Here is a 20,993-nt window from a genome sequence, read left to right on the forward strand (position 1 = left end):
AAATATCTAAAGGTTGGGAGAATGTAGTAACCCAGATTCTATTTTAAGATAATAATATGTTAAACATGATTAAGGGTTAGTAATTAACCAATTCCGAGACTTAATCGAACTTCAGAATTAAGAATTTGGCTTCCAAAGTTTTGGCTAGTTCGGACGGTCTGAAGAGGACTTCGGACGATCCGAACTCAGCAAGCCGGGGGCTCCGAAGAAGGACATGTTGACTTTGGAGTTAAGGCCAATCGGACGGTCCGAACCAAGATCGGACGGCCCGAACTCCCTTGTGCCAAGCAGGTAGGATTACTCAGCCATGGATTTTGACAAGTGTCGGATTTAGAACACTTCGGACGGCCCGAAGTAGCGATCGGACGGTCCGAACCTGACGTGTCTCGCATGCAGGAAGTGAGCTGGATCGGGCGATCCGAACCCGAGTTCGGAGGCTCCGAACTTGACCGGAAATTTTCCTATAAATAGGGCTCTTCGAAGTCATAATTTGATACGAATTCCCGAGTTTCCTTCTTCAGTTATATAAGTGTGAGATATACACTTGAGGACCCTATCGGTTATTATAGAGGTTCTAGAATAACCAAGGTAAGGTTATAGTCATCCGGGACTAGCGACTCCAAAGGGCTTACTACGAACGATGGTATGGTTCGGGGATCTATTTAAGTTTTGGGAGTATTTATTAGCTTAGTTAAGGCTTACAGAACTTGTGTAGTGATACAGTGAACTTTTAATATAGGCTTGGAACCGAGGATCCTGCTAAGACTTGAACTAGCCTAGAGGTACGTACACATTGACTGAGATTGCCAGCGAGTATACATGTTTATATTTTGCATTTTTTTGGCATTATTATGTGGCATGATGTATGTTTTACCGCTTTCTATATTCATATATCATGTGCACATACACATTGAGCCTATACCTTGTTATACCTGATTATAGAGCCGCTCAGCTCTATACTCGATAGTCTGTCACTGAGAGTACCGTGATGACGGGGACATGTATGTCTGACTACTCTGGTGTACTAGACAAGTGTGGTTGCACCTAGAGGTTGATCCGTGCGGTGGCAGCACTCATGTGGCACCGGTACTGAGCATGATTTTCCAGATGACCCTTTACCAGTCATCATGTTGCATGCATCATATGTATATGTTAACTCATGATTATGTACTGGGCGTTAAAGCTCACGTCCTAGTTATTATCTTGGACACCCTATTCCACGGGGCAAGTCGCAGGATGGACGGAGCCGGTAGCTCGAGGCAGGACAAGGGAGCCGGAGCTTTTCAGGGGATTTTATACAGCAGAATTTGTTTATCTGTATAAATGTTTAGAAAGTTTTATTTACGCTTTTCGATATGGTTGTATCACTATAGTAATAAGCCTGGATATGTTTCACTAAGCTGATATGTATATTATGGATTATGTTTCTGCACGTTTTACTCTGTTAAGCATTCTTGCTTTATTAAATTTAATGCATGCTATTAGTTGCCAGTTAGTAGGTGATTCTTCTCAGGGTCACTACAATTATACAACCAAATCAAAATATAGAGTATCAAAGCCCTAGCCACTACACTCACTTTGTAGTGCTGACACCGGCCTCACTCCTGGTGCGAACCTCCTGGACCGTCAAGCCTCAGACCTGCCCCGCCACAAGGTAAACCCAAAACCACCAAACACGGGGGCGTGAGCGACAACGCTCAATATGGAAACAATGATATATAAAAAAATATGAGCATATATAAAACCCTAGTAAAGCAGTCTGCTCAGAGGCGCCAATGAATACACAGTATCATGCCAGAGAGCGACTCCGCGGGGTACTCGTATATTCCCCTATCACTATAGCGTCTACTCCTCCGTCACGGTCGCTCCTAGTTATAGCAAAACCGAGGGCTAAGCCTCCCCAAAACAGACACGAATCCATAAGGAGAAACTCATCACATATGGAAACTGTCATGACTCACATCATATGAGATGCAGTCCAGTGTAAAAACATGCATGTGCTAACGCAATAAAAAATGAAATACAGAGCACATACAAATGCAACATATAAGCATATATATCATGTCGGCTATCTTGGTCAGTACTTACGTACCTCTAACACTGCAGGCCGAATCCTAGTCCACAGGTCTAGATCCCAAGCCTACAAGTCCACGCTACTGCGTCTACAATGCAAATGCTCATGCATCACTATATAAGCTCTAAAAGCCTTAACTAAGATATTGCATACTCCCAAATATTTTTAGGAAGCCAAAGCTTTACCTGCGTCCCTCGTCAGCCCGGTGATGACGATATTCTCCAAGACACAGCTCCGCTACTATCCCCGTAGCGCCTAGCCACTTTCGGATTTCCAATAGGACGCCTAGAGGACTATAAATAGCCTAAATATATTAAGAAGCACGAGGAGAGGAATGAGAGAGGTGCACTCCAAATGGCTTTTGGACCCTATATTTATAGGCCAAGATCGGAGCCTCCGATCTACCCCTTAGGAGCGTCCGATCTCTGCATGGCTGCCACAAGCCCTACCAACAGATCGGAGCCTCCGATCGGGACTTTGGATCATCCGATATCCCATTAGTAATGTCATCCCTTACGTCACCCTGCTGACGTCACCGCTAACATCACGTGCACAGCTGGCTGCCAGAGTTCAGAGACTCCAAACTCCGATCGGACCGTTCGATCGCACCGGAGCTTCCGATCCTCCGAACGTAGCTTCTGAACTGCCATTTACATTTATTATGTAATTAATTGTGATTAATCCCTTAATCAGCTTATTTTGGGTACGGATTACTACACTTGTCCTTCAGACCAAACCTCATCACCTTTCGGAAAGGCGATACCCCCAAGAAAACATATTCTTCTATCTCGAAATGCAGTGGTCTGCTCTTGGTATTGGCATAATTGTCATGTCTGTCTTGTGCCGTCTTGATCCTCTTCTTGATCAACTCTACGTTGTTCACAATCTATCGGATCAATTCCGGTCCTTCGACCTGTCGTTCTACCACCTCATCCCAAAACAAAGGTGTGCGACAATGGTGACCATACAGAGCTTCAAACGGTACCATGCTGATGCTACGATGATAGCTGTTGTTGTAGGCAAACTCTATCAACGGCAAATGATCCTGCCAAGATAACCCAAAGTCCATCACTGAAGTCCTCAGAATATCTTCAAATGTCCGAATAGTCCTCTCAGACTGACTGTCTATCTCTGGGTGATAAGTCGTACTCAAACTCAGAGTAGTATCCAAAGCTCGCTGAAAACTACAAAAAAACCGTGAAGTGAACCTCGGATATCTGTCGCTGACGATGCTTAAAGGAACTCCATGTAATCGCACAATCTCCTGAATGTATAACCTCGCCATGCGATCAAAAGTCAACTAGTGGTTATACGGAAGAAAATGAGCAGACTTGGAAAACCTATCCACCACAACCCAAATAGCATCACAATGTTTGGAGGTCATTGGAAAGTGGGTGACAAAATCCATCACATGCTCCCACTTCCATTACGAAATCTCCAAACTCTGCATCAGACCACCGGATCGTCGATGCTCAGCCTTAACTTGCTGAAAAACAAGACATCGAGACACAAACTAATAAACACTACGCTTCATACATTTCCACCAGAATATGGCACATAGATCCTTATACATCTTAACACTGCCTGGGTGCACGATGAATCTACTACGATGAGCCTGATACAAAATCTCATCTCACAAGGTCAGTTCATCAGGTACCATTACTCTACCAGACAAGCACAAAAATCCGTCTGTCTGATAGTGAAAACCAGATGTATTGTTTCCCTTATCAAGCCTTGCTAATTTCTGAGCTTAGGATTAGAAAAGTGTACTTCTCGTATACGAGCAAACAAAGATGGCTCAGCTAGTACTGAAGACACTAGGATTTCCTATTGTACTTTCTTATGTCGAAACATAAAGTATGAAGAACAACACTCCTAAATTGTACTAGCTCTTGCACTAGTGCGGAAAGCACTAATACTCACTTTACGACTCAGCGCATCTGCCACTGGATTCGCATTACCCGGATGGTACTTAATTTCGCAATCATATTCCTTGAGAAGATCCATCTATCGACGCTGTCACATGTTTAACTCTGCCTGAGTGAACAAGTATTTCAAACTCTTGTGGTCCGAAAGATCTCGAACCTCTCGCCATACAGATAATGTCGCCAAATATTCAGTGCAAACACTATCGCTTGGCTAATTCCCTTCGTGCATGGGTCTTCAACTGTCTAGAGGCATAGACAATCACATGCCCATTATGTGTCAACACACAACCCAACCCTTGAAGAGATGCATCTGTATAAACCACATAGCCATTGGTGCCAGATGGTAAGGCAAGAACATGTGCATTAGTCAATTGGCCCCTCAACTCGTCAAAGCTATGCTCACATTCGCTTGACCAGACAAAAGGAACATCTTTCCTTGTCAACTGTGTCAATGGTCTAGCAATTCAAGAGAAATTCTCAATAAATCGCCGATAATAACCTGCCAAACCCAAAAAGCTCTGAATCTCTGAAGCTGTAGTCGGACGTGACCAATTTATAATAGCTTCAGTCTTACTCGGGTCAACTTCTACACCCTCCCGAGAGATAACATGATCAAGGAATACCACTCGATCAATCCAAAACTCACACTTACTGAACTTGGCATATAACTGCTTCTCACGGAGAATCTGCAGTACAAGCCTTAAGTGTTAGGCATGCTCGCTAACACTGTGTGGGTAGATTAAAATTTCGTCAATAAAAACCACAAAAATCTTATCCAGATAATCGCTGAAAACTATGGTCATTAAATCCATGAACATTGCAGGTGTGTTTGTAAACCCAAAAAGCATCACTAAAAACTCATAGTGACCATATCGGATGCAAAATGTGGTCTTCGAGATATCCATATCTCGAACTCACAATTGATGATAGCCCGACCTCAAGTCAATCTTAGAGTACACAGAGGTACCCTGAAGTTGATCGAACAAATAATCAATCTGTGGTAAAGGATACTTGTTCTTAACTGTCGCTCGGTTCAACTGTATGTAATCTATACAGAGTCGCATAGAACCATCTTTTTTTCACAAAAAGAACTGGCTCTCCCCAAGGTGAAATGCTCGGTCGGATATATCCCTTATCCAACAAATCCTGCAACTGTTGTTGCAACTTCCTCATCTCTGCTGGTGCTAGACGATAAAGTGCACGAGAAATCGGTGTCTTCCCTGGCACAAGTTCAATCCCGAACTCGACTTCTCTAACTATAGGAAACCCTGGAATCTCATCCAGAAAAACATCTGGGTATTCACAAACCACTAGTAACTCCTCTACACTCATGTTCACTATGGATGTATCAATCGCATAGATAAGGTAGCCTTCCCCACCCGCGTCTAAAGCTTGACAACTTTTTCTTAAAAATAAATATCCGTGAGAAACACGCTTATCTTAAATTTGAAACTTTAAAAATAAATATCAGTGAGAAACACGCTTATCTTAAATTTCTTAAACCTCATTCACAGGCTAATCTCAATTTTCTTCGTCACTCGAATTAAACCCATACTTGAAAAATATCAAAAGCTAAATTCAACCATTAAACACCGGGTAATTATATCATAACTATTAATTTTATAACTAAAATACATAAAATCATTAAAATTATTTAACAAAATATTTAAACATATATTTTTAACACCTAAAAACTCAACTTTGAAACATAGAATCTCATTCAATATGCATAGCACAAAATATTTTAAACTTAACTTTTAAATCATGAATTTATCACATAAAATCATTTAATTAAACATAATCTTTAAATCATAAATAAATAAAATAAAATAATTTAAATTTCATTTAAAATTTCCTTAATACTCGTGACTGGATTTATGAATTTTTCGGGCGTTACAATTAATTTTTATTTTTTTAAAAAAATATAATCGGTGTAATTGAAAGTTAAAATAGTAATCCATTTTCCACTTTTAACAAAGAAAGGAGTAATCTTACTTAAATAAATAATAAAAATTTATATAAAACAATATGTCTAAACACTAAAGTTCCTAATTTTAATATAATATTAGTTTCTAAAAGAAGACCCCAAAAAAATCATTAAAACAAAAACAACTTAAAAGTCGAGATTAATGGCCACAAAACATAAAACTCACTCAACAGAGGAGATGTGAATTTGATGTTAAACTATAGTTAAAAAAAAATATGTCATGTAATTAAAAAAAAAAAACAAAGATCAATGAAGTAATTTTTCAACCATTAATGTCTACACTTTATGCCCAAATTGTTTGGTTGGAAGTCTTATTTTTGACATAACAAAAGTTGGATTATAGATCAAATAAGTTATTGTAATCCTCCAATTTGTAGAAATTTTGTGGTCAAATAAGGTGACTGTTTGGACTTTGGTTTATTAAATAATAAAGTTTTATAACCAACTCAAATATATTGATCCATGACCAAATATTGTTTTCAACTAAAATGTGTCTCACAAATTTGAAGTGATAATATAATATATATTGACAAAATAAAAGTACCAATTATTTTTATTACATATCAAATATTGACCGAGCAAGGACTCAAAGTCTCAAACATGAATAAAATAGTAAACACCACATGGCCCCTTCACTTCACAGGAGAGACAATATTACTTCATAATATGACTATGAGGTATCATCGAGCAATAATGTAGGAGCTAAATCACTCAATCAAGTTTGACCTGACGAACACGGCGAACTTTATAGAAATCTCCTTCATCACCATCCGCAGCCCGGAGCCTATCCTTGAATACCTCCGGCATCAAACGAAGGTTCACCTTCTGGAGTGTTGTGATGAATCTCAGTCCATCTGGAAGCATTTCCAGGTTCTCACAATGAGCAACAACTAAACGGTTGAGCTTTGGCATCGCTCCTTCATCAATCCTCCACATTTGCAGATTCGGCAAACGCCAGAGCTTTAGATACAAAAGCTGAGGAAAACCTTTGGCCGAACACACCATTTTCTCCCCCACGTAGGAGGAATCATACAATGTTAGACTGCTTAACTTTGGTAGCTTTTCGAGTGTTGCCATGGGATCTTCCTCGAGTGCCGAACCCTTGAATGAGATTTTAGCAATGCTTGAAGAGAAGTGATAGTGTTCTGGAAGCTTAGCTATATGTCCCCGTAGGGATAACTTGTATAGCTGCCGGCAATCCAGCAGTGTTCTCAACAGACTTAACTCTGAGTCTGAACAAAACTGTGTACAGGAAATAGACAGCGAAGTTCGTCTGGATTATTCTGAGTGAAGCTTATGTAATTGATAATGTTTGGAAGGTCATCAAGTTTATCCTTTATTGAAGCTCTTAGTTTCCGAAGATTAGTCAATTTGTCAAGATCTTTTACATCACACGAGCTGGTGGTGAAGTTCACTAGCATCTCAAGTTCATTCAATCCATCCAATCTCAACTTTGCACCATCTCGAGTACGAAAGGTACCCGGAAGATATAAATGTTTAAGTCTTTCCATTTTCCAGAGGATGTTCGGGATTTCCAGTGTAGTATCAACTTCCAAATCAAGTGTCTGCAAGAAAATTAAATTTTCCAACGAGGATGGCAACTTCTTGAACTTAGAATAGCTCAAACTCAAGTACCTCAGGTGTATCAAATCTCCAATACTTTTAGGCAACTCGTCAACATTTTGAAATCCTTGAAGTTCCAGAACTCTAAGAAATTTGAAGCTTCCGAGGTGGGATTTCATTTCTTGTCGCAAGAATTCTCTGCTACAATCATGGGCGTAAAAGAATGCTGACCTCAATTGACGATTTTCGCCCCAAGAAACCGGATCATGCTCACCATTTGGATTGAAATACACAGAAACTCTCCGTGTTTCGCAACCGGATGAATATGATTCCAATGGTTTCTTGTCGCGTCTAAAATTGACTATCTTAGCAAAGTTTTCATCTTTTGCTTTAGATATACAAAGATCCCGCATAAGATCATGAAGACGACAATTCTTGAACCCGCCTGCCGTTTCCTTCACGTTGACTTGCACCATACACCTTTGAGCCAATTCAGCTAAGTACCGTTCAGCAACATCCATCATTGTTTCTTCTTCGGCCCTCTCCTCCGGTGATATGATACCTTCGGCCAGCCATAATTGGTATAACTTCTCAGCTTCTATCTCAAAATCCTCAGGAAAATTTGCCAAGTAAAGAAAGCATTGCTTGAATCGGTAAGGCAAGTCATGGTAACTGAAGCCTAAAACCTCCGAAACGGCTTTTTGTTGTCCATGACTTCCGCCCCTAGACAAATACCAGTTGATATTCTCATAAACCATTTGCCAGTCTCTTGGTGTATGCTTCGTAATGAGAAGACCACTGAGCACGAGAATAGCTAATGGCAAACCACAACACTTCGCCACCATCTCCTTCCCTAATATCTCCATGTCTGGATCCATTCTAAATTCTGAGAAATGAGAAGAAACAAATCATGGCCTCGTCCGTAGTATTTTCTCATAGAATAATAGATAATCAGTTTTGCAGCAATGAAACAGTAGCTAATTGGTTTTATTGCAGTAACGGAAACAAATTCTAAGACATCATCGGAAAACGGACTCAGCAAAAGCATAACTACTTTTCCACCAAGCTCGAATATCATTGAAGTATGTCTCTTTGTAAAACACTCAGCTTCAAGAATAAGTGATGTTGATAGATTCTAAGGAGAGAATCGAGTTATTATGTTAGTAAATGTCTGACCAAGACTGAAATTTTCTTCTGACATAGCTAAGATGTTAAACCAGAAAAGGGGGGAAAAAGGAACATTATGCTTTACAAGAGCACCTCCATTATGATCACTACATGTAAGTTATAACAGTCAGTAGTCTGAAACGATGGCGGAACATGTGAGAGGAAACCAAGCTAACATGAGCCTACAAAATATTCCAGCAAACCAAATAAATTCTAAGCTAACTTAAACCACAAGGTGGCCACAACAAGCATCAAAGTAAAACTTCAAAACAAAGACTTGCAACATGAGCAGCATATTCCAAACTGTGAAATACAACAAATAAATCATAGATGCACCTATTTATAAACTTACCATCAGCATCATCTTGCCTTCTAGGAAACACTTTCCTGGAAAGCAGCTCCCAACTTTCATCCATGGTTAAAAATCTAGGTTCATACAACAAACCACTGGGACAGACATAAGAAGCAACTTCTCTATTGCGAGATGTAAGAAGTATTTTGCTACCAGCACCAAGTCTCGAGCTCGGAAAGGCAGGTCTAAAGCTCTCCCAAGCTTGGCTAGACCAAATGTCATCAAGAACCACTAAACATCTCTTCTTCATCTGCACATCATGTAGCTGCCTCACTAACTCCTCATCCCTCATACCAAGAATCTCTTTTCTCTTCTCAGGGACAAGTTTTATCAACAACCCTTGTAAAATATCCTTCTTATCCCATTGCTGAGATATACAACTCCAAGCAAATCCATCAAAATGCCGCCTCACAATCCTATGATTATACAACTTCCTAGCTATTGTTGTCTTCCCCAAACCCCCCATCCCATATATAGAAACAACTCCATCTTTTTGCTTATCAATCAAATGAGCAACCAAAACATGTATATCCTCCTCCAATCCGACTATATCTTCGTCCACCACATGAGAATAAGACCTCATCAAATCACCATTTCTTGCATTTCTAACACCAAACCCATCTCCCCGATCACTCGTGGGTTGTATCCCATAAGTATGCAAGCTCTCTCTTAGCCCAATAATCTTGCTCTTAATATCAGCAATCTTGTATCCAACCCTGTGGGTGGTAACAAATTCCTTGAAGAAAAAACTCATTTTCTTGAAAACATTGAACCTCGACTTTCTCGAGCACTTTCGTGACGCAATCTTAACGGCAAAGAAAATAAGAATGTTGTCTTCGATATCGTAAGCAGCTTCTCGAACTTCAGCGACACAATTGCGGACACGCTCGTCGGTTTCTTGCTTTGAATCGGCATCTTTCAAGAAAGATCGCATGCGCTGCAGCTCTTGCTGGATCTCCTCCACCTGGGACCTCACTCCGTAATAAAATTTAACTTCTTGTACGAGGAGACTGCGGATTGTTTCGAGGGCAATGGAGACCACATGCTCCGCCATTTGGAGTTGGGCCTTCGAAATTGATGACGGAGAAAAGCTTGACTCCGTGCGTTGAATTCAAATCCATTTATTTAACGAAAAAGTTCAAGTACGGAATGGAATTGGAGACTAGTCCATAGAGTTGTTGAAATTTAGAAAATAAATAAAATAAATAAATAAAACACCTCTGTTTAGGCTTCGAAATATCAAAATCGCCCATAGATGTTAAAGATAATGCTGCCATATAGGCTTCTTTTTTTAACAATTATTTTCTCAAAATTTTTCTACATACGAGTTACATTGCGCGTGTGTTGTTAAAATATAAATATTTATTATTGTTGTTGTTGTTATATTTTTATTTTGAATATATTTAAATTTAAAATAAAATCGAAAGCACGAAAAATGAAGAAGATCATAAACATACGTGAAGTTCAAAATAGAGAAAGTGATTTTTGTTATTTTTGCTTTGATTTTTTAAGAGTATTTTATATATTTCGTATCAAATATGTTAGGATCGAAAATACGTGTAGAGGGGGTTGAATACACTATTTAAAATTTAAAGTTTTTTCGATCTGATTTGTGAAAATCAGACAAATGTTTTGTTGCTTAAGACTTTGATCTGCTCGAAAGATCTGAAGTTATCAGACGGAAGAAATCTTCCTTGCAGATTGAATAATTATAAAGCTAAGGCAGATAAGATAATGTAAGTGCAGTATGTAAAAGAGATAGAGTTGTTTCTGGATGTTCGAAAACGAATTCTCCTACGTCTTCCCTTCTTCTGTTTTCAGAAGGATTCCACTAGAAGACTTTGATTTATACAACGCTTTCTACAAATCCAATCCAATCAATCATTTGAGAGGAATTCCTAGCAATACTTTCTCTCGAAGCAGAACAAACTCTCTGCTTTGAGTTACAAAATGAAGCTACAGACAGAATGTGCTTCGGTGATTCGATCTGGATAGCTGTGAATGACTTTGATCTAGATCGATTTTGTATGTGTTTCTTTGAACTTGATCGATATTTAAAATGTTCTCTAACTCAAAATATCGAGACTTTGATCTGATGATATGGGTATCTGAGTAAGTATACTGAGTGAAGGCTTTTTGACTTGAATGAACTTTGATTTCAATAGCTTTTAATTTTTACTCTTGATCTGTACTTGAATTTTTGAGATGCTTGAGTATTTATATCTTTCAAAAGTAGCCAGTGAGCCGCCAACAATCTCTAAGATTGAGCCGCCAACATATCTCATAAATTGGCTCACAAATCTTGACTTTGATGGAGGCCGATCAACGTTCAATATCTCAATAAATGTTTTTGTCGTTTACTTCAACAACCTCAACAACGGTTACTTCAAAGTGAGACTTTGATCTGGTTGATAGCTAGTTGGTTTGTCTTGATCGATCTGATTTTCCCAAGTGAAGGTCTGATGAATTTGATCCGTTGAAAGACATTGATCGCAAAGTGACGTGGATTGAATACTTGATTCATCTGGAAATCGGACAATTGATTTGGAAGCTTTAAGCTTTGATCTTGATGAGTCCGAATAGATTAGTCCTTAAATTATTTTATTACTTGGTTTTGTTTTGACTTGTTATCACCGAAACTTTAGAGTTTGATCTCCAACAATTTTTCCCTTTTTGGTGATGTCAAAACCAAGTTAATATTCGGATCAAATTATGATAAAGACGATAGATCGATAGATCAAAAAGCTTTCTAAAAGTGTTCTGTCATAGATCTAATAATAATTTTAGACAAAATAAATTTCAAAAAATAATTTCCCAAGAAAATTTTTGCATTGATCTGATCTAGTCTGCTCTTCTTCTGATCTGATAATCTTTACTTCTTTCCTTTGCCTTTGGCTTTAGATCAGATAGCCTTTTTCCCCTTTTTGGCATCACCAATCTCAGATAAAAGATCTAGAATAACGGTGAGTTGGGTACCAAAAGTATCATGAATTTGCTTGTTGTGGGCTTCAGTGGAGGCTTCTAGACTATCAAGTTTCCGAATAATGTTCAAATATTCTGCTGTATGTTGCTTTCGAACATTCAATACAGATTCACTGATATTATTGACCATGGTGAATATGTGAGACTTGAAATCTCGAAGCTCTGTAGAAGTCTGTATTTGATTTACGTTAAGTTCGGATACCAAAGCAGATAGGTGAGAAAGTGATTCAAACAAAGAGGTATCTGAACTGACATTAATCGGATGAGAAGTAGAAGGAGAAGCATCTTCAGAATGAGTAGATTCACATAGTTGAAGTAATGGAGCAGTAACGGCAGGAGGCTCAAAAACAACATCTTCCATAATTTTGGATGATTCATGTGAATCTAAGATAGATATCTCCGAGAGAGTTGCAGATGGAAGAGCCAACTTGTCCTTGAACATGATAGTAATAGGCCTGAATATACTGTGAATTAGATCAGTCCTAACTACTTTGAAGATAGGAGGCAGATCCATTACTAAATTTTCGGACGAAACTGTTTCCATTGATCCTGCAGATGATACTTGAGTTTGTTCTACAACTGGAACAAAAGGAACAATTGATGTGTTCAGATCATCAGTGGAGGTCAGCATTTGTTCTGGTGGTTCAATCAAAGTTTCTTCTGCAAAGAAGTCCTCAATAATAGTATTGTCCATCTGTGGTTCATCCATGGTTTGATGTTCGGATGAAATTTGATGCTCAACCAGTAATTCGTCAGGAACAGCTTGTGCAACCAGTGGTTCTTCAATAGCTACATCAGTAACCAAATGTTCTTGAGAACCAGAGGGTGTATTTTGATGTTCATCCAAGTTTTGATCACTCGATGGATTTTCATGGTGAAGTGTGATCATTGGTTCCTCAGATAGGAATTCCATTGCAGACTATTCTGTAGGAATAACATCAATAATCATAACTTCCTTTGGAGGAGAAGTAGCTCTAACAGGTGAGACGGACGATGAGATTGTATCAGCAGACAAAATAAGTTCATCTGATAAAGTTAGTTCATCTGTAGCAGAGTGAGTAGCAGATGAAGAAGACTGTGCTTTGTTTCGAGCTTTCAGAGGAAAATCTTGTCTCATTAATTGAGCATTTGCAGTCAACAGATGAGCGTCATTCTCCAGTTGATTAAGTGCGGCAGTTTGATCAAAAATATCCAAACTCGTGGGATTGAGCTTTGCTCTCTGTACCCATATATGAGCTCGAAGAATGCTTTCCTTAAGCCTGAGTTTTACAAACTCTCTCCTTTCCAGAGCTCGAGAGACAACTTGAGTCTCAGCCCACTCAAGGATTCTATTCTCAAGAGTTGCAATGCTTTCCAGCTTTACTAAATTCTTGATATTTGAAAAATGGTCCTCAGTTCAATGAAATGCCCATCTGTCAAAAAGCTTCATCTTTAATTTTGCATTTTTGATGATGCGATCAGCAGTCAGATCAATTATCCTTTGAGCATTATAGAGTGGATCCGATACATCATCAGGCTTTTTGAAAAATCCAGACTGAAGAGTTTTAATGTTTATCTGAGTCAGTGGAGGAACAACACTTTCCACCATCGAAATAGGGATAGCTGGGACTGGTGCAGATTGAATAGGCAGAGGAATCCGAGGAGGAAGTGTGAGACCTCGGTTCTAAACATCTAATTAAGGAGTAAACAATAATTAAGCAACCAAGATCTAAGAACTAAAAGCAAAGCAAAGCAAAAGAAAAAAAAAATTTTTTTTTTTAGAGGGCCGCGCTCGGGCGGCCAAAAACTACCGCTCGAGCGCGCCCTGGACAGTGGAGCTACTGGATTCTCAGAGTGGGGTGCGCTTGGGCTGCTAAAAAATGCAGCTCGGGCGCCCCCTGCAGCAGAAACAGAACAGCAGAAACATGCTTGGCAACTCCAACTAAAACTATTCCAATGCAATCCAAATCAACACATACATTATAAATACAGTTCCTCCGATTAATACATGATGTTCTAGAGTTTAACAACTAATCCAAAATAGAACATGCCACGATAACAATACGGCAAAGCTTGCATGACAATACAACACAATAACGAAGTTCGATATCTAAACATGTTCTAACAACACTAGGTAGACATGCTGACACGACTTCTAAACCGAGTCTCACTGCTAAAACTTTTCCTCGGAGCTAACCATGCCTCTTCTGACTTGATCCTGCCCCACCTGTTGCCAAGTACACATACAAAACAAAGCAACAGCCGGATAACCAGTGAGAACGACATTCCCAGTAAAAGCAACATAACAATTAATACAACAATCAACATGCTTTCAATACAACAAAGAAATCAATAATAACATAATGAATGCATGTCTTTTAAATCGGGATATCAATCTGATAAACGAGGGATTGCTGCTGTGCTTTTGGGATCCCGAGGATAAGATCACGTAACAACTCACCGACTCTCCCAATCGAGGTGGTGCCATGTATCTCACTCCTCTAGACTTTGAGCAACTATAATGAGTATGCTAGCACTAGGCGAAACGACTACGACCTAGGCCACTCAATCATAGTTCCCAAACGTCTAAACAAAAAGGGCGGTTTTGCCCGCTGAAAACAAGATTGGCTCAAGATGAATGCATAACATAAACATAACACATAAGCCATTTAACAAAAGCCAATACAATCAAACAAGACACAAGTTCCTCATGCTAGAACAAGTGTAAATGCAAGTATGTTATTTCAAAGGGGAAACTCAAGAACCACAGTCCCGAGTATGCTATCCCGCTACGATGACTGCTTTTACCTTTAAATGTAGTAGCTCCCAACTCTGGATACGCTACAAAAGAGATTGTATCAACAACTATACAATCTAACAACAACGAGGCAATGGTTCAAGGAAATTCTCTATACCGTTCTTCGTTCAAATCTCGAAAATGATCAAACAGCTGCTAACTCTGGTCTTGGTACCTCCAAACGAATCTGTTACGGAGACAAAAGAATGATCAATAACCACGATCAACTTACAAGTCTAGTTCAACAACTCAAATACGGTTCGAAATCCCCAAAACTCAAACCGACGGCATAACGGTTATAAACTGAACAAACCGGCAACGCAGACAGCAGTTCAATACCGATAACAACTCAATTCAATGCTAATACAACAACAACAAGGCAAACCCAACACATATCAAAACTCACATTTTCGAAAATAGCTTCCAAAAATCATAACAATTCCGAACGTCGCTCTAATTCAAAACCGACAGATAATAAACGATCAGAACTCCGCCAAGAACAACATACTGGATTCTAAATCGATTCTAAGAACCTCCGAAAAATAAAACATATCCGATCGGAGAAATACTTATGGTATAACGGAGCTCTCACTGCTGTGATCACTAATCTGCCTTCAGAATTAATTTCCAACGGACGGATCGAGTTCGGACTGGATTTTAAGAGCTTGGAGAAAGCTTTGGGCGTCTCTAATGGAGAGAAGCCGGTGAAGAAGAAGAAGATAAGGCAAGGAAGACTTGGTCAATCCAATTCCAAGAGTAGATAATATAACAATCTCAAAATTTGCGTTTTAGTCCCTGAAATTTCCAAAATTTACAAAATAGACCCCGATCAATAAAATGTTGGCTCATTAACTCTGGAAACTCTGATTATCTCAAATAAGCTCAATTAAGATAAAAACGGGGCTTTACAATTCTCCCACACTAAGAAGAGATTTCGTCCTCAAAATCAACGAGAACCACAACTCATAAGATAGAATAAAGAACTAAAGATAGTAAGAAGAACTCACGTCAACTGAATAACTCTGGAAAACGCTGTCTCATGTCAGACTCTGTCTCCCAAGTCGCTTCCTCGACTCCGTGACGGCTCCACTGTACTTTCACTAATGAAATCAACTTGGTTCTGAATTGCTTCTCTTTCCGATCAAGGATCTGAATCGGTCGTTCAAAATAGCTCAGAGTCTCGTCTAACTCGGCTTCGTCAGGCTGAAGGATGTGAGTAGGATCTGGATGATACTTTCGCAGCATAGAGACGTGAAAAACGTCGTGAATACCAGATAAAGACGGAGGAAGTGCAAGTCTGTAGGCAAGATCGCCTATCTTCTCGAGAATCTCGTACGGACCGATGAATCTCGGAGATAACTTTCCTCTCTTACCGAATCTGATGGTGCCTCTGAACGGAGAAATCTTAAGGAAAACACGGTCTCCCTGCTCAAAACTCAGAGGTCGACGTCTGACATTCGCATACTTTGCCTGTCTATCTTGAGCTGTCTTCATTCTGGTCTGAATGATCTTAACCTGCTCTGCCATATCTCTAAGCATATCCGGTCCCAAATCTGGTGACTCGGACAAATCATTCCAAAACAACGGAGATCGACATTTCTTACCATACAATGCCTCAAAAGGCGCCATACCGATACTTGCTTGGAAGCTGTTGTTGTAAGAGAATTCGACAAGAGGCAAAGAATCCTGCCAACTAGTGCCAAAGTCTTGCACTACCGCTCGCAGCATATCCTCTAACGTATGGATAGTCCGCTCTGACTGCCCATCTGTCTGAGGGTGGTAAGCTATACTCAGGTGCAAACGAGTACCAAGTGCCTCTTGCAAACTGTGCCAGAAGTGCGAGGTGAATCTAGGGTCTCTGTCTGAAACTATCGACTTCGGCACTCCATGCAATCTCACGACATTAATAACATAAATCTCAGCCATCTGATCGTGATGATACGTCATCCTGTACGGAATAAAACAAGCAGACTTCGTCAATCGGTCGATCACTACCCAAATATCATCGCATCCTCGAACGGATCGTGGTAGCTTCGTGACGAAATCCATAGAAATGTGATCCCATTTCCATTCAGGAACAGATAGACTGTGCAACAGACCTCCTGGTCGCTTCCGTTCTGCTTTCACTTGCTGACAGTTCAGACACCGAGATACAAATCTCGCAACATCGCCCTTCATTCTCTTCCACCAGAACTGACTCTTCAGATCGTTGTACATCTTACGACCTCCAGGATGAACACTGAACCGACTGCAATGAGCTTCTCGGAGAATATGCTGTCTCAAATCCAAAATATCAGGCACAACAATACGGTTATTCACAAATAAGACGTCATCTCTAACCTGGAATTCTGACTGATGCCCAGATCTGACTTTCTCTACTGAAACCTGAATGCTCGGCTCAGACTTCTGTGCTTCTCTGATCGCAACAAACAACTCCGGCTCGGCTTGAATAGCAAACACTCTGATAGTCTTCCTATCTGTTTCAAACTCTAAACCAGAAGTGCAACAATCATCGATCAACTGAGAAACACCGATAGTAGAAAGAGATAAAGCACACAGCTTTCGGCTCAAAGCATCTGCAACTGCATTTGACTTCCCGGGATAATACTTGATTTCACAGTCGAAATCCTTCAACAGATCTAACCATATTCTCTGTCTCATATTCAGCTCTGCCTGTGAAAACAAATATTTAAGGCTCTTATGGTCATAAAAGATCTCGAAAGACTCACCATAAAGATAGTGACGCCAGATCTTCAAAGCAAATACTATCGCAGCTAGTTCCAGATCATGAACCGAATAACGAGTCTCATGCGGTTTCAGTTGCCTCAATGCATACGCTATCACATGCTTATCTTGCATAAGAACACAACCCAAGCCTCGGTTAGAAGCATTACAATAGACTGTGAAACCCCCAGTACCTTTTGGAATAGAAAGAATCGGAGCACTGGTCAGTTTCTTTTCAACTCAACAAAACTAGCCTCACAATCTGCAGTCCAGACAAAAGGCGCATTCTTCTGAGTCAGCTGGGTAATAGTCTTGGCAATAGACGAGAAACCCTCGATGAAACGACGGTAGTGACCGGCTAAACCCATGAAGCTTCGGATCTCAGGTACTGATGTTGGTCTAGGCCAATTCATAACCGCTTCGATCTTGCTGGGTCGACAGAAATCCCATCTTCAGAAATAATATGACCGAGAAATACAACTCGATCCAACCAGAATTCACACTTAGACAACTTGGCAAACAACTGTTCAACTCGTAAAATCTGCAATACTGTCCTCAAGTGCTCTGCATGGTCAGTACGGTTCTTCGAGTAGATAAGAATATCATCGATGAAAATAATGACAAACTCATCTAAATAACGCTGAAAGATACGGTTCATCAAACCCATAAAAACCGCTGGAGCGTTAGTCAAACCGAACGGCATGACTATAAACTCGAAATGACCATACCTCATTCTGAATGCGGTCTTAGGAACATCTTCCTCTCGCACTCTCAGCTGTTGGTAGCCTGACCTCAGATCAATCTTAGAATAGACAGAAGAACCCTGCAGTTGATCAAAAAGGTCATCTATTCTGGGTAAAGGATACCTGTTCTTGACTGTAGCCTGATTCAACTGGCGGTAGTCGATACAGAGTCGCATAGAACCATCCTTCTTCCGTACAAATAGAACAGGAGCACCCCAAGGCGATACACTGGGTCTGATATATCCCTTGGGAATCAAATCTTCAAGCTGTTCTTTCAATTCTCTCAATTCAACAAGTGCTTTACGATAAGGAGCTTTTGAAATAGGTTGAGTACCTGGCACTAAGTCAATACTGAATTCGACTTCTCGAATAGGCGGCAATCCAGGAACATCTTTCGGAAACACATCCGCAAAATCTCTAACCACTGGTATATCGACCAAAGCTGGGCTAGATTTCAGCACATCAACTGCATATAACAAAAATCCTTCTGCACCTCTCTGTAGCAAACGAGTCATAGATAACACTGAAATCAAAGGAATTCTAGATCGAGAACCCTTACCAAAGAATTTCCACTAGTCTGCCATTTTAGGTCTGAACCTGACAACTTTCTGAAAACAATCGACTGTTGCCCTATACTTGGTTAAAGCATCTATACCGACAATACAATCAAAATCTGACAGTCCAAGCACAATACAGTCGAATTCTAGAAAATTTCCCTCAAAATAGAGCTCACTGTTCCCGAATAATCTGACAGAAACAATTCCTCCACCCAAAGGTGAAGTAACAGCTACTACTGTAGGCAACAATTCAGTTGGCAAAGCATGCAATAATACAAATTTCTCAGAGATAAAGGAATGGGAAGCACCTGTATCTATCAAAACATGAGCAGAATGACCAAAAATCGAACAGTTACCTGCTATAACATCATCAGGTGCCGCCTGGGCCTGATCCTCTGTCAAGGCAAAAACTCGTGCCTGCTGTCTCGGAGGCTGGTTCGCACTAGAATTACCTCCCTGTCTGTTCTGCTGCTGAGGCTGGAAAGAGTGCACTGCAGACGACTGCCTCTCCGGCTGAACTGCAGGTCTAGACGAACTCCCACTCTGAGCTCTGTCTTTGTTACGTTGAGGGCACACCTTAGAGAAGTGTCCCGGTTGCTGACAGGTGTTACAATTACCGAAGACTCCCACACACTGATCCGGTGAGTGTCTTCCTCCACACTTGCTGCAGTACAAGGTTGATGATCCAGAACTCTGCCCTGAACCAAACTATCGGGAACCACTGGAACTAGACGAACTGTTCCCTTGCCTTTTGAACTATTTACCTCTTGCCTTGTACTGATCTTTTCTGTTTCCACCACTGCTACCACCTTCATACCTCTGCTGCTAGTTCTGATGCTGCTGTGGCTGATTCTGATACTGAGATGGTGGGTTCTGATACTGCCTCTGTTACTGAGGTGCTACCTGGTTACCTCTTTGCCTCCACAAGCCTGCTTCTGCTCCCTTTGCGTGATTCATGACATCCGCAAAGTTGTTAGGCCTGTTGGTGTTAACCAACGTGAAGATGTCGGGGTTCAAACCATTGATGAAATGATTTTCCTTAGCTTCTTCATCTCCGGCAATTAGCGGTGCAAAACGCAACAGACTATCGAACTTAGCCACGTACTCTTCAATGTTCAGATTCCCTTGCCTCAGATTGGCAAACTCTGCTCCTTTATCTTTGCGATACGAGATAGGAAAAAAATGCTTATAAAATTCAGATTTAAAAAGAGTCCAAGTAACCTCTGTACCTCTACTCTCAAATGATTTCTTTGTCATGATCCATCAGCTCTTAGCACCACCACGCAGCTGATGAATTACTAACCTGATTCGGCGGTCATCTGTGTAGTCAATGGAATCAAACAATTGATCCATATCATCCAACCAACTCTCACAGTCAACTGGATTTTCTGAACCCATCAAAAACGGCGGATTGAACGACTGAAACCTCTTCAGCAAGGTTTCCATAGGAGTCGCTGAAGCATCCAACTGATCAACTTCAGTGCTAGCTTGCTCAGTCCTAGGAATAACTGGCGGTGTGTTTCTGTTTATCACTCGACGAGGACCCATCTGATAATCAAAGGTTAGGACACGAGATATCTCAATCGCTACAATCAGTGCCCTTACAACCGCTTGGAATACAGGATACCAGTCGATAACAGAAACAGTTATATCTCAAGTAGATCATGCTTTATAAATTAAATCACACAACCATGTAATTCAATAATTCTCAATAATAAAGCATGCTCGCATGGAATTAAGTACACAGTTAAAATAATTCAAACACATGCGAGGAGCCAATACACGCAGACTCGATCTACCCGCTCACTCTAGTTCAACCAAGAATCTTAACGCTTTGATACCACTTAATGTGAGACCTCGGTTCTAAACATCTAATTAAGGAGTAAACAATAATTAAGCAACCAAGATCTAAGAACTAAAAGCAAAGCAAAGAAAAAGGAAATTTTTTATTTTTTTTTTAAGAGGGCCGCGCTCAGGCGGCCAAAAACTGCCACTCGAGCGCGCCCTGGACAGTGGAGCTACTGGATTCTCAGAGTGGGGTGCGCTTGGGCTGCTAAAAAATGCAGCTCGGGCGCCCCCTGCAGCAAAAACAGAACAGCAGAAACATGCTTGGCAACTCCAACTAAAACTATTCCAATGC

At 40.3% G+C, this 20,993-nt stretch overlaps 1 pseudogene; it reads right to left on the bottom strand.

The window, feature by feature from the left end:
* Positions 1-6,511: 6,511 nt before the first annotated feature.
* On the bottom strand, positions 6,512-10,212 carry LOC140883710 (putative disease resistance protein At1g50180; annotated as a pseudogene).
* Between the last annotated feature and the right edge of the window lie 10,781 nt (positions 10,213-20,993).

This window comes from Henckelia pumila, chromosome 1 (genome assembly GCF_033568475.1).
Source record: "Henckelia pumila isolate YLH828 chromosome 1, ASM3356847v2, whole genome shotgun sequence".
Taxonomy (NCBI): Eukaryota; Viridiplantae; Streptophyta; class Magnoliopsida; order Lamiales; family Gesneriaceae; genus Henckelia; species Henckelia pumila.